The 13,122-nt window shown below is 38.6% G+C and overlaps 1 long non-coding RNA gene across 2 annotated transcripts; it reads left to right on the forward strand.

The window, feature by feature from the left end:
• The first annotated feature begins 1,751 nt into the window (after window positions 1-1,751).
• On the forward strand, window positions 1,752-12,041 carry LOC124855532. Of its 2 annotated transcripts, XR_007035104.1 has the most exons (4): window positions 1,752-2,415; window positions 11,446-11,562; window positions 11,668-11,790; window positions 11,863-12,041. It is a non-coding gene; the product is annotated as an uncharacterized LOC124855532 (long non-coding RNA). The 2 variants fall into 2 exon arrangements; XR_007035103.1 differs by lacking the exon at window positions 1,752-2,415 and having other exon boundaries at window positions 11,198-11,562.
• Window positions 12,042-13,122: the final 1,081 nt, after the last annotated feature.

The raw sequence follows: 13,122 nt of genomic DNA on the forward strand, positions 1-13,122 counted from the left end.
ACCTGAGAGTGGAGGGAGCCAACCCTGAATTATATTAATAATTGGCTGATTGGAGTAAAGGGATGAGATTAGTCCATTATCAGGTCATTGAGAGGTGGTAACTGTGTTGGATGACATTGGCTGAAGGGCAGAGACGACGGAAGACCTGGAACTTTGAACGAGAAAGAGCATTGTAAGTGAGTTAAGATGACCAGGAATATTGGGGGCAGTAATGATAAATTGTGAGTTACAGCTGCCAGGTGATGCGGCGCATGAAGGGCACGATTGACTAGAAGAGGAGCCATTACTTCGACTACGGCTGCATTGTCGCATAAAGCGGCTATGCCTTTTCTTTCCCATTGTTTGCCCCAGACACAGCATGCAATAGTGATGGGAATTATTTCATAAGAGGCTGATGAATCGGATTGGGGAAAGAAAGGTGGCCCGATGCCAGTGAACCATGCACCCTGAAGAAATCCCCCAAAACCCACGGACGGAGCTGCATCTGTGAAAACTGAATGGAATCTGCTGACGTGACGACGACATCATAGAAGATAGATATTTTGCTGAGGCAGAAATGCAGTTAATGCTTAGAATGAAAACACTTAATTCGGGAAGGTGCTGTAAATCAATTGTCTCAAACTGAACAACGCAGCACCGACCCGATATACCATTAGACGGGATAAGATAGAGAAGATGTATATTAAAACAGTAAATGGTTCCTTAGCACCTGGTTAATAAAGGCAGAAAGTTGGTATAAATGTTCGAATGCGTAAATCAATATTTTGATATTCTACAGAGCAAACATGTTGCTTTTAAATGTACATCCCCCTAGTAGAGGGAGCTAATAATTTATTATATTAAAACTAGTAAACCTTCCTAAGTAAAGTCAGACAATAAAAATAAGTTGCGTTGCATTTAATTTATTGTACGGAGGAAATATGAAAGCGATGGTTACAAATTTAATAAATATACGTGGTAAAGCATTCAAGGAAAAGACTATCAAGGATAAATGGGGGTTGTAAATATTTAAGGTCAATAATTCAATTATGGTAAATAATAAGGCAAAAGATTTAAAGTAGCATATCGTTAGAGTTATTGTTAGAGTTACTGAATGTATTTATGTTCTGTATATTTTTTAGCTATAATGATGTGTTCACATGCAAAGCTCTGACAACGAAAGGATTGAGAACCATCCGCTTGAGAGACCATCATTTTTAACTGAAACGAGGCCAAACTGAGCCACAGGAATCAGAGGTAGCTGCGTAATGACAAAATTTAGTGGCGAGAATAAACCAGTCTAGGCAGCTCCTGATTGACAGAGTTTGGACGCAGCTTTGGCAGAGAAGGATTTGTGATATGATAGAAAAATCTGGAAGCCATGTTTGAAAAGAAGGTCGAGAGGAATAAGTTTCACACTTATTCTACGCTCAGATAATTAGAGCAGAAGACGTTACTGAAATGCTTAAAGGCGGCTGAAAGCTCGACAAAAGGGATTTTTAGAAAGGTGGGGAGTAGATCATTTAAGCACGGCATTAAAGACATCAGGTAAAGCGAAACAGTGATCAACCTCAGGAGATAGTAAATAAGAGAAACCAGATGAATGAGCTGCCCTGCAGGATTTGGAGCGGCGCCTGAGTGAGATGTCAGAAAACATGGAAGCATATGATCTACCTGGATGTAACGAGGAGTGGGAAACACAGCGTGCTTAAAGGACAAATGAATGAGGAAACAGTTCAGAAAAAGAATGGAGTGATACATCTCACCCTTAGAGACGAGCCAGGACGACCGTTGCCATGGTGAATGTCAGTGGGAGGAGCCAGGAGTGGGTTGAACGTTATCTGAGCTAGAAGAGGAAATGCTGATGTGGCAGAATTAGAGGCGAACTTCTGGAGGAGCTGAGTAAAGAAGATATGAAACTCTGGAGAAAATCCATGGACGAGATGAATGAAGCAGAGAAGATTGTGAGATGACCGGAGTAGAAGAAGACGTCGGAGCCTGGGGAGCGGGAAGATCGGATTAGACGAGATCGGAGGAGAACCACTGGAGAAGCCGGGCCGGGTGACGCGGCGGCGGGAGCCGCGGTGAAGGCAGGGTGACCTCGGTGACGCTTAGTAGGAGGATTGGAGGAGTTCTTAAGGCGCTTTCCACATGCCCGGAGCTGAGACGAGGGGAAAAGGGGCCATCAAGGCAGGAGGCCAGTCAAACGTTCCTACAAGCGGAGGAAGAGGAAGGAGGGCGGAATTCGTCACAAACAGTAGGAGGAACCGCCAAGTCGCCAGAAACTAGTCGGACATGTCGCAGCTGATCGTCGAAGCTCAGCAGAAGAGCAAAAGGTCTTTAAAAGTGATGCCCTGGGAGATGATTGGCTGAGGAGGAGTGCGGCCCTGCCGTTGATTGGAGCAGCCAGTGAGGAGTGATTGGACAGACGGGGTGGTGAGTCTTCCATGTTGAATTTTCGTTTCAACTCCATAACAACATCCGCCAAGCTTGTTTCATCCAATGATGGGAAAGACAAATCAAACAGCTAATAATGTCTATCTTTCAAAAGGTTTTATTTCTAGCGTCACTTGGACTGTTATAACCTCTAATAATATTAATGTTAAATAAATCAAAAGCCAACATAAAAAGTTAATGCTAATAATTTAATAAACATCAACACTGCCACTTTTACTGAAGAAAATCTCTAGTCCAACGAGACTAAAAGACAGTTTTGTAGGTTAAAGTTCATATCTGAGGTGTGTGTTCTTCATTACGGGGGTGCCAGATGGTTTTAAAACATCTGTGACCTCAGAGGCCACATGTTAGGCTTAAAAACACTGAGTAGCACAATTTCACTTTGTACAAGATCATGCTCATAGTTTTTAATGTTTGCAACTTTATTTGTTACTTTGATGTTGAAAATCAAACTTTTTATGTGGAATTATGTTTTTTGTGTAATATGGTGTAGTGATGTTGGCTCGAAAAGATACACCAGACCTGTGAAGATCCACAGTTTCCTTCCTGAGATCCTGTATGTTTTCTTTAAATTTTGATACTTTAGCTCAAAATGTGGTTGGTTTCAAACTGTAAATGGACAGTATTTTGTAGTTTGCATACATTGTATTAACACCAAAGGAAATAACATCAACTTGTGAACAAAAGGGGGTAGTAAATCTCATTTAAGTTGTTCATGTTCCCCAAAGTGCCAGTTGGACAAACTGACAAACACAACCTTAGACCTCTGGCAGATTATTTTGGACAATCATTTAATTTCTGGTGTATATATCATTGAAACAATATGTACCTCAGCTCTCTACCATCCCTGTCAGTTCTATAAGAATGTTTGTTTTGCAATTTTTATTTTAAACTTAGTGGTTTGTGTGCACAAAGAAGGACTTTGACTTTGGTTTCCAGCGCTCACATTGTATCAACAACTAGAATTATATCAACTTTATAAGAAATCAATTTCTGTTTTAAACATCTAATTTCAATTATGCTACAGGCACAAAAAACTTTAATTCGGGTCTCGTGGCAGCGCTGTGTCAAACATTGACAACTAACCTGTGTATGCGACCCATTAGCCTGCTAAAGCACATTAATGTCCACCTAAAAGGAAAATAAGGCTGAAATCTAAATGAAGATTTTTCCATTACAGCCATTAACCTACAATGAGAATGTGAGATTGAGCAGAAGGTTAGATTGAACGAGTAGGGACACACTTAATTAGAACAACAATTCCTGTAAGTGGATGGATGTTCTTATAAACCCATTAAAACATCAATACTGTAGTGATCACTTGAAACTCTTTATGCTAATCATTTTCTCTCACACACCAGCGCTGTGATGTGACACAAATAGATACAGTTCAGACAAATTATTGATTATGTGAGGGGGAACGTTTGCAGGATGCTTATTACGAAATGACCCGAGTAAAGATCCAGATTGTGTGTTTAAGTGTGAGTGTGACTGACAGTTATTGGCAGAATGACTCGCACTCATTTTTCACATTGTAGTCCTACATAATGAAAGCACTTAAAAGTAGTTTATCTTTCACAGCCATGTTGTTTTCTTTGCTTTTTATTAGACATTTTGTTGAGAAAGCTTCTGCATTTTTCCATTGGATAATAAAGAAAAGGACATCAGTCTCTGCGGAACAAGCGGCTGTCAATAAATCCATTTGGTTTTAATTGTGATTCTGTTTATTGAATCATTTTAATGGTGCACTAAATCTGTGTTTTCTTAGGCTAAAACCTCATTGACTTTCATTAGCTCTCTTGTTTCCTCTGCAATAACTCATTGCTGAAAATGATCCATGAAAATGGATCAACTTAGCAAAACAAAGTTCAGGATTGTGAGTTTTTTTGGGATAGAGATCTGTAAAAACTATGCAAAAAAAGATGAACAGATGTTGGATGGGAAGATTAAAAGAAATGTCTTATAGTGCTGTAGAAAGCCACTGCAATTATAACACTTTCCTTAAAGCTATGCACGGAGAGTGGAGCACAGAACATTTAAAATGTTCTTCTGTAAGAAAGCCGATGTCTCTATTGCATGGTGTATTTTCTCTTATGACATATCAAAGTCTAAAGCATCCATGAATGGAAATCTTCCCCATATTCTATTAATTACCTTCCAAACCAACCTGGGTCTTCATTAGATCAAACGTTTGAACAGCAGAAAAGACATGTCCATGCATCTGAAACCAGATTTAAACATAGACCTTTAGAAAAAGACACAAAATCTTAATTTTTTTTAACTGTCCAGCATTCATTTTTGACAAAATGTTTCTGGTTTTAGGTCAGTTAATGTTACCAAAATTATTTCTATTTGTTAAAATCCAAAATAATAAAGAGAAGGATAATTGAACCTGAAAAGACTCACAAATGAGAGAAACACAGAGATAGCAGTTAGAGAAGTTTATTAGCTGGTGTTTGTTTTCTCTTGGCGCTCGGACCCCGGTGGAAGACATGGATGCTGATAACGACATGAGGTTGAATGAACATCTTAGGGTTAGAATTAGAGAAGTCTTCCCCCCGGGATCCTGATACTGGTGGTGGAGTAGAGGCCTGAGGGGATAAGGGAGTTGGAAGGAGTTTGAAGCCTGATGCTGGAGATGGGGTGGAGGAGGGTCAAAGCTCAATTGAAGAGCAGGAAATTCTGCGTATGAAGGTCTTTTAAAGCGAAACCTTGAGGGATGATTGGCTGAAGAGGAACGCGGACCAGAAACTGATTGGTTGGAGCGGAGAACGTAGTGGAGTAGTTCAACAGAGCCGGACGTAGAGGTGAGTCTTCCAAGTTGAATTTTCGTCTAAACTCCACTTTAGAGGTCTTCTTCAAATTCAGAAGTGTAAACACACAAAGATTATTGTGCCTTTAAACCAGTCCAGATTATGCCCCCATGGCTCTGGAAACCTCTGATTAAAATATGGTTGCACCTGTGGATGTTTTTGCTTTTTTAATTTTGTGGCACTAGTAGCTTTTATTTGGTAAGTTGAACCTGAAGGAAATGGGGTGGAGAGAGAGAGGTAGCCTCTGTCCATGGGTCGCGCGCTTTACCCCTGCGCCATGACAATGCCCCTGTGGATGTATTTTAAGGCAGCACCTGAAACATGTCTCCTTGTGTGACATGTGGAAAAAAAGAAGAAAGCAGCTGAGATATCAGGAGGGATACTATGGACCTGCCCAAGCTGGGTTCATCCTTGGGTACCAGATGCCGGAAGGAGCCGCGTTCTTCTGTTCAATCAAGTATATACAAGTATAAACACCATGGGAATGTCCAGCTCTCGTACTGTTCATGAAGGAGATGGGTTCTGTGCCACCGAGAGGAAATTGTTTTAGAGCAAAATGTCCTTTGCAACCACACAGCAAATACAAAGGGCCTTGTGAAAAAGCTGGCTGTAGCAGTAAGAAAGCGTCATTTTCCACAGCAGAATGAGTCCTGTACTAATATGAGCATAATGGCCACTTAGAGTGGAAGAAGCAATTACTCCAACAGCAGCATAAAAACAGATTACAGTTTGCAATGGTATTCAGGGAGAAACACCTAATTTCTGTTGTGTGGTCTGATGAGACTAAAATTGAAGTGTTTGGCCATAGTAACCACTGTTACATTCTGAGGAAAGAGTGGTAAGCTTGGAAGCCTGGGAGCATCATCTCAACTGTGAAGTACAGAGGTGGCTGCGTCATGCTGGGTGGTACTGAACTAATTCAGCCTGACTGATATGCACTGTAATCTTTTGGGACAGAGGAAGACAGCAGCATGTTGTCTCGTACTCCCTCTGCTTTGCCTACTGGTTTCTGGCTTCACATGCAGCTGCTGGGTTGAGCCACATTTGTTCTGATAGCTGTTGTGTGAGCGTTTAATATCAAAGTCCCATATGTGCAACTGTCAGTGACTTTCCTTTGTCTTTAAGGGTCACATTGCCCCACAGGTTCACAGATTTCCGTTGCTAAGTTGTTTGAAGGTGTGATTGTTTCTTTCTAAATTTTATATGTTTCTGGTGATTATGCTGCAACGGACTGTGATTATGCAACAGATTATACACCAAACCTAATTCTCATAGGGCTATTATAGATTCATGTTGATGTTTCAGGCCATAAATAATATTGATAATAATTCTGTGTATAGATTATTTGCATTTCATCTCCTTCCTTTGAAATGATTATTTTATTAACCATCTAATGTGTCAGACCTTATGTGTAAAACTAATTTCATCCACTGAGGACATTTTAGGACTCAAGGAGATACCCAACAGGTGAAAGTGTTCAAAAGTTGGTCCAAAAAACTCTGAAATTCTGAAATGACTTTGCCAGAAACAAAGAAGTCATAAATTACCTCAGAATAAGCAATCCCCTGAGTCGTTGGTTTGAGTGGAGGGAAGCCCCTGAAGGAGGATTGCACTATTCTTATAATCAGGTCATTAATAACCCCAGCTGCAGCATTGCCTTCAGGGTCATGTATTAATTACATGCTAAGATGTTCTGCTAATAAATCCCACTGAGTGCAGGTTGCTTTTGTAAGCAGAGCTGAGTGAGATCTTTTTTTCCCTCTTGGACCAAACGCATCTTCTTCCTCCCTGCTTCTCGGGACTGAGTTATAGATTCCCTGTGCTTCGTGCTGCATGTTCAATCCTGTCAGTTTAGTCCACTGCTGCAGACAGATGCAGATAGGATGAAGAAGAGACGTGGGATGAGGTATTTGTAAGAAAAACAATTCCAAGCAGTTTATTGTAGAATCTGATGATTTCTTCTTGAATCATAGATGCTTTCCACTTTTTAAGGTTTAAAAACTGATAGTGATTGTTTGATGATTGAAATGAAAAGGAGAAACAGATTAGATAGGAATCTTTACCAACTTAAATAAAATGTAGCATGACTGAAATACGTGAAAATGTATAAAGTGTCATTGGTAGCTGATGTATATGTTTTTAATAATGGGGCAAACTGTTTCCTTCATATAAACAATAATTTTTCAGTACGTTTGTTATTTATGTGGTAATATGAAGGTGCACAGAGCAGATTGCTGCAAGTTAGAGGAATGATGCGTTTGTCACCCTTGTGGAGGTCCATGAGGGTGACAAACACATCATTCCTCTATTTGACAATGCATGGTAGAAGAAAAGTGATATCTCAAGTCAACATCTGTATAAAAGAAGGTACATTTATCATTACATTTCGCAACTGCCTTTTTTATTGTTGATTTGAAAACAGTTTGCAGCAATATTATAGAATCCCCAAAAGACCCATTGCATGTTTACGTATGCTTTCTGAACATCTGTGCATCTGCACTGAACTGGTTGGAAGAAACCAGGACAGATAACTGCTCCAAGAAGGAACCTAAAACAAATATTGCATGTAGATAGCACTGCTTTTTAAAGATATTGTGATAAAGAAGTATTTTATGTTTTAAAAACCCAAATCTGAACCTGATTAAAGGCGAGGAACAAGTGATGACAGTGCGACACTGAAGCTTCAATATGAGCATCAAATCCTTAACTACAGCTCTGCAGAAAAACGCCTTGAAAGCTTTCCAATGTGCAAAATATATCCCGTTACGTATGACATCCAAAAGTCGGGACCTGACAGGTAATGGGTTGAATCAGGTAATTCACTGCCTCGTGACGCTGACAGCAGGGTTTCATACACCTGTTTCTTGTCAGATTCAAAGTACAGTGAGGCTTAATAACAACTGAGACAGAAGGAAAGCAGGGAAGCTGAGGGAGAGACTAATTAACACAGAGGAGCTGTACAGAGATACAGAGAAACCCAGAGGAAATTATTTAACAGAAATCTGATAGGAAATAACTCAAAGAACAAGAACACAAGAATAAACTAAGAAAATAAATGTAGAGAAATGTATGACTATGGCAACAACTTACTAACAATAAAGAGCACAGGGAAATGAACTGAACAGGGCAAGAACACTGTACTGGTAACTGGTTGTAGCTGATCTATGCTTCAAATTTCACAGCAGCCTGCACAGACACACACACACATCCGTGTTTTACTATCTTTATGAGGACTTTTCGGTTACTTCCATTGACTTCCATTCATTTTCCTTGATTTTTAGTGCCTAACCCTGACCCTAACACTAACCCTAACCAGTTAATACCTAACCCTAACCCTAACAATAACTCAATTCATACCCTAGTCCTAAACCTAACCCCTGTCCCAAGAACGGAATTTGGAAAAGTGAGGACCAGGAAAATGTCCTCACTTTGTCAAAATGTCCTCACTTTGCGATACAAATACGAAAAATGGTTCTCACTCAGCAACAAGAACAAGAACACACACACACACACACCTCCTGGGCATCATGTTGACTCAGGAGAACCAGCAGCAGCACCTTCTTTGATCACTTAAGGGGTATTTTTTGCTGAATCTCTGTTTTAAAAGCAGTTGCTGGAGCGGAGTGAGGGTTCGATGAGGTGAAGGACAAACATATCCTCTATCCAGCCTGCATCCAATCATTAACATTCCCACTGCCTTATTACTCCAGCAAACAGAAAAGCTGTTCCATTCCTCTCCATGCTGCAGCAACCATTTCTGGGAAAAGTATAAATGCTGGTTCAACAATTTGAGGAACAGTTTTGTGAACTATCCTTCACACCCTTTAGAATATACTAACATTATTTTTTATGATCGACACAAAGATATAACTCCTGTGCATTGTTTGGGAGATTAATGTTGTTGATATTTTAATTTTTAAAGTGTGAAGTAATCTGTCTTAAACAATGTTTAAACAGGTTTTTCATTCCTTCACATTTTCTAACATACTGTACCTACAATTAAATTAATTTGGACCAATTTGTCCCAAAAACAATATAATTGAGTTTAACAATATGATTGAGTTTAACAATATAATTGAGTTTAACAATATAATTGAGTTTAACAATATGATTGAGTTTAACAATATAATTGAGTTTAACAATATAATTGAGTTTAACAATATGATTGAGTTTAACAATATGATTGAGTTTAACAATATAATTGAGTTTAACAATATGATTGAGTTTAACAATATAATTGAGTTTAACAATATAATTGAGTTTAACAATATGATTGAGTTTAACAATATAATTGAGTTTAACAATATGATTGAGTTTAACAATATGATTGAGTTTAACAATATAATTGAGTTTAACAATATGATTGAGTTTAACAATATGATTGAGTTTAACAATATGATTGAGTTTAACAATATAATTGAGTTTAACAATATGATTGAGTTTAACAATATAATTGAGTTTAACAATATGATTGAGTTTAACAATATAATTGAGTTTAACAATATGATTGAGTTTAACAATATGATTGAGTTTAACAATATAATTGAGTTTAACAATATGATTGAGTTTAACAATATAATTGAGTTTAACAATATGATTGAGTTTAACAATATGATTGAGTTTAACAATATGATTGAGTTTAACAATATGATTGAGTTTAACAATATGATTGAGTTTAACAATATAATTGAGTTTAACAATATGATTGAGTTTAACAATATAATTGAGTTTAACAATATAATTGAGTTTAACAATATGATTGAGTTTAACAATATAATTGAGTTTAACAATATGATTGAGTTTAACAATATGATTGAGTTTAACAATATAATTGAGTTTAACAATATAATTGAGTTTAACAATATAATTGAGTTTAACAATATAATTGAGTTTAACAATATGATTGAGTTTAACAATATAATTGAGTTTAACAATATGATTGAGTTTAACAATATAATTGAGTTTAACAATATAATTGAGTTTAACAATATGATTGAGTTTAACAATATAATTGAGTTTAACAATATGATTGAGTTTAACAATATGATTGAGTTTAACAATATAATTGAGTTTAACAATATAATTGAGTTTAACAATATGATTGAGTTTAACAATATAATGTGAGTTTGTGAGACTGAAGGGTTGTGAGTCTAACCAGGTAGTCAGCAGCACAGGAGCACCACAGTTGACTGTACTCTCACTTTTACTTTTCACTCTGTACACCTCAGACTTCCAGTACAAGACAGACTCCTGTCATCTGCAGAAATACTCGGATGATTCTGCAGTCGTGGGGTAGATCAGAGATGGACAAGAAGCTGAGTACAGGAAGGTGGTGGACCGCTTTGTGGCATGGTGTGGAAACAATCATCTCATTTTGAATGTGACTAAAACAAAGGAGATGATTGTAGATTTTAAGAGAAACAGGAATAAGTCAAAAACTATTTCTATCATGGGAGAAGAAGTGGAGGTGGTGGAGGAGTATAAATACCTCGGTGTTCACCTGGACAACAGACTAGAGTGGAGATGCAACTGTGAAGCCATCTACAAGAAGGGACAGAGCAGACTGTACTTCTTGAGGAAGCTTAGGACCTTCATTGTTTGCAGCAAGATGCTGCATATCTTCTATAAGTCTGTTGTGGAGAGTCTGATCTCTTCTACCATCATCTGCTGGGGAAGCAGCATCAGAGCCACGGACTTAAAAAAGCTCAACAAGCTGATAAAAAAAGGCTGGCTCTGTTCTGGGGACTCCTCTGGAACCTCTGGAGATCATTGTGGAAAGACGGATTCTTCATAAAATGAAGAACATTATGGAGAACCCTGAACATCCTCTTCATGAGACTGTCCTACAACAACAGAGTGTCTTCAGTCAGAGGCTTCTTCAGATCTGCTGTAAGACGGAGCGCTACAGGAGATCCTTCCAGCCCACAGCCGTCAGCATCTACAACGGCTCTTTGAGGAAACTTTCATAATATGAGCTACAACAACATTTAATTTCCCTTTGGGATTAATAAAGTATTTTTGAATTGAATTTGAATTGAATTGAATTGAATTGGGGATGAGCTGTTTGCAGTAAAGGTCGAAAGAAATACCACCATTACTGTCTGTAAAGTTATACTGTTTTTGCTTGGTTTGCATGGCAAACGTGTCAGGATCTGGAGTCATCTGCTGCCTTCTATTAACACTGTTCCAACACTAGGTGCTGCCAGCAGGAGATTGCCGGAGACTACAGGTGTGGCTCATTGGTTCATCAGCTGGGAAGCATAAAGAGGATGGATTGCCCGTACTTCGTTGCCTGAGTGCTTTGCCCTCTGTGGTAATCTTCTGGCCAGCTCTGAAACCTGTTTTTGTTTTGCGAAAAAAGATTGAAAGACTTTTCTCTGAACTTGAAACTCTAACTTCCTCCTGTTACCCGTTCCAGGCGTGATCTGATCCAGACCTCTGTTTGTTGTGCGGACTCCTTCCTGGACTAGGACTGAACCTGGCAGACTGTGTTCCTCTCCTGACTCTGTGCCTCTCCCTGGCGGGTTCCACGCCCTCCCCAGTAAGAAACTTTAACCTTTAGGCCACATTCTGAGGTTCAGTCTCTAACCGTTTCCCCTATTGTTTCACACAGTGACGGGGATTAGGCTCACCGCTTTTCATTAGTGCCTGACTGTGTTTTCAATAAACTTCAACTAAACTGATCTTGTTTTCTGAGTGTCTCGGCATGTGGGTTAAGTCGGCAGTAAAAACCATGACACAAACGTATGTAACAGATTTTGAATCTGCCTGTATGATGGGATTGATTTTTAATAAACATTTCTGTAGATCAATTGGATCTGTTTGCTGTGAGATATTGTGAGTTCCCTCTATAAAGTGAAACTGAATTAAATCCAAAATGAATTTTATTGCATCTTCCTTGGCTTCTAAATTTGCAGTAGGAGAGCTTCATATTCTACAGCCTGTTTCTCATTTCTGTTAACCTTGCCTCAGTGACGCAGCGAACTACGTCCATGGCGTTCCACTGATCCATTAATGGAGCTGTTGTTGTAAAACACAGTGGCTCTAACAGAACAGAGGCCTTATTTGACCTGTTTTTAATTACAGCAATTATGTCAGCAGCTGCCCGCAAACAGGAGCAGAGCTGCTATTGACCATGAAGTGCATTCTTAGCCATAGGTCTGATGAACAGGGAGTCCAATCAACAACAGCTACAGAAATAATGGGTAAAGAGCACCATTAAGAAAACCTTTGTCCAGTTATTGTGAATGTGTGTACTATAGATCTAAAATGCATACCTTTTTAATATGTCACTAATTTAGGTTGTATATTCACCTGGTACATCTTCAGAGTAAACATTGCACCCAGAAAAAAACCTTCCCATTATGTCACTAAGGCACACACTTGTGTGAGCATTGATCTGTCTGTGCAACTTGTGCTCTCTAAATCAACTGCTTGAAAAGCAACATCTGCTTAGAGATAAAGACTGCCTATAACTATGAGTTTTCTAAAAGAAACTGCCTGAATCTAATGACTGATCACTCATAGTCACAGACTGACAAGATGCAAAATCTACTGAAAACCAAACACACTACAAAAAAAACTGTCAACCCTTTTTCGTTTCAATCTCCAGAGATCGAGTCACAATGCAATTAGTACGCTGAACCCACTTTACCACACTGGAAAGATTTAAAAGCAAAAGATCCAACTTTGGTGCAGAAATATATTGAAAGAAATGTTTGAAGTTACTGAATCACAGGAAAAAACAAGTGTAATAAAAATATTAAAACACAAAATAAACTAGAATGCTAAAGGTAATGGGTAATGTTTCTAGGAGAATGTTATTTTTAACTGTATCCAAAGGTTTCTGTTTGAGGGGCACTGCCCCAATAAT

This window comes from Girardinichthys multiradiatus, chromosome 19 (assembly GCF_021462225.1).
Source record: "Girardinichthys multiradiatus isolate DD_20200921_A chromosome 19, DD_fGirMul_XY1, whole genome shotgun sequence".
Classification (NCBI taxonomy): domain Eukaryota; kingdom Metazoa; phylum Chordata; class Actinopteri; order Cyprinodontiformes; family Goodeidae; genus Girardinichthys; species Girardinichthys multiradiatus.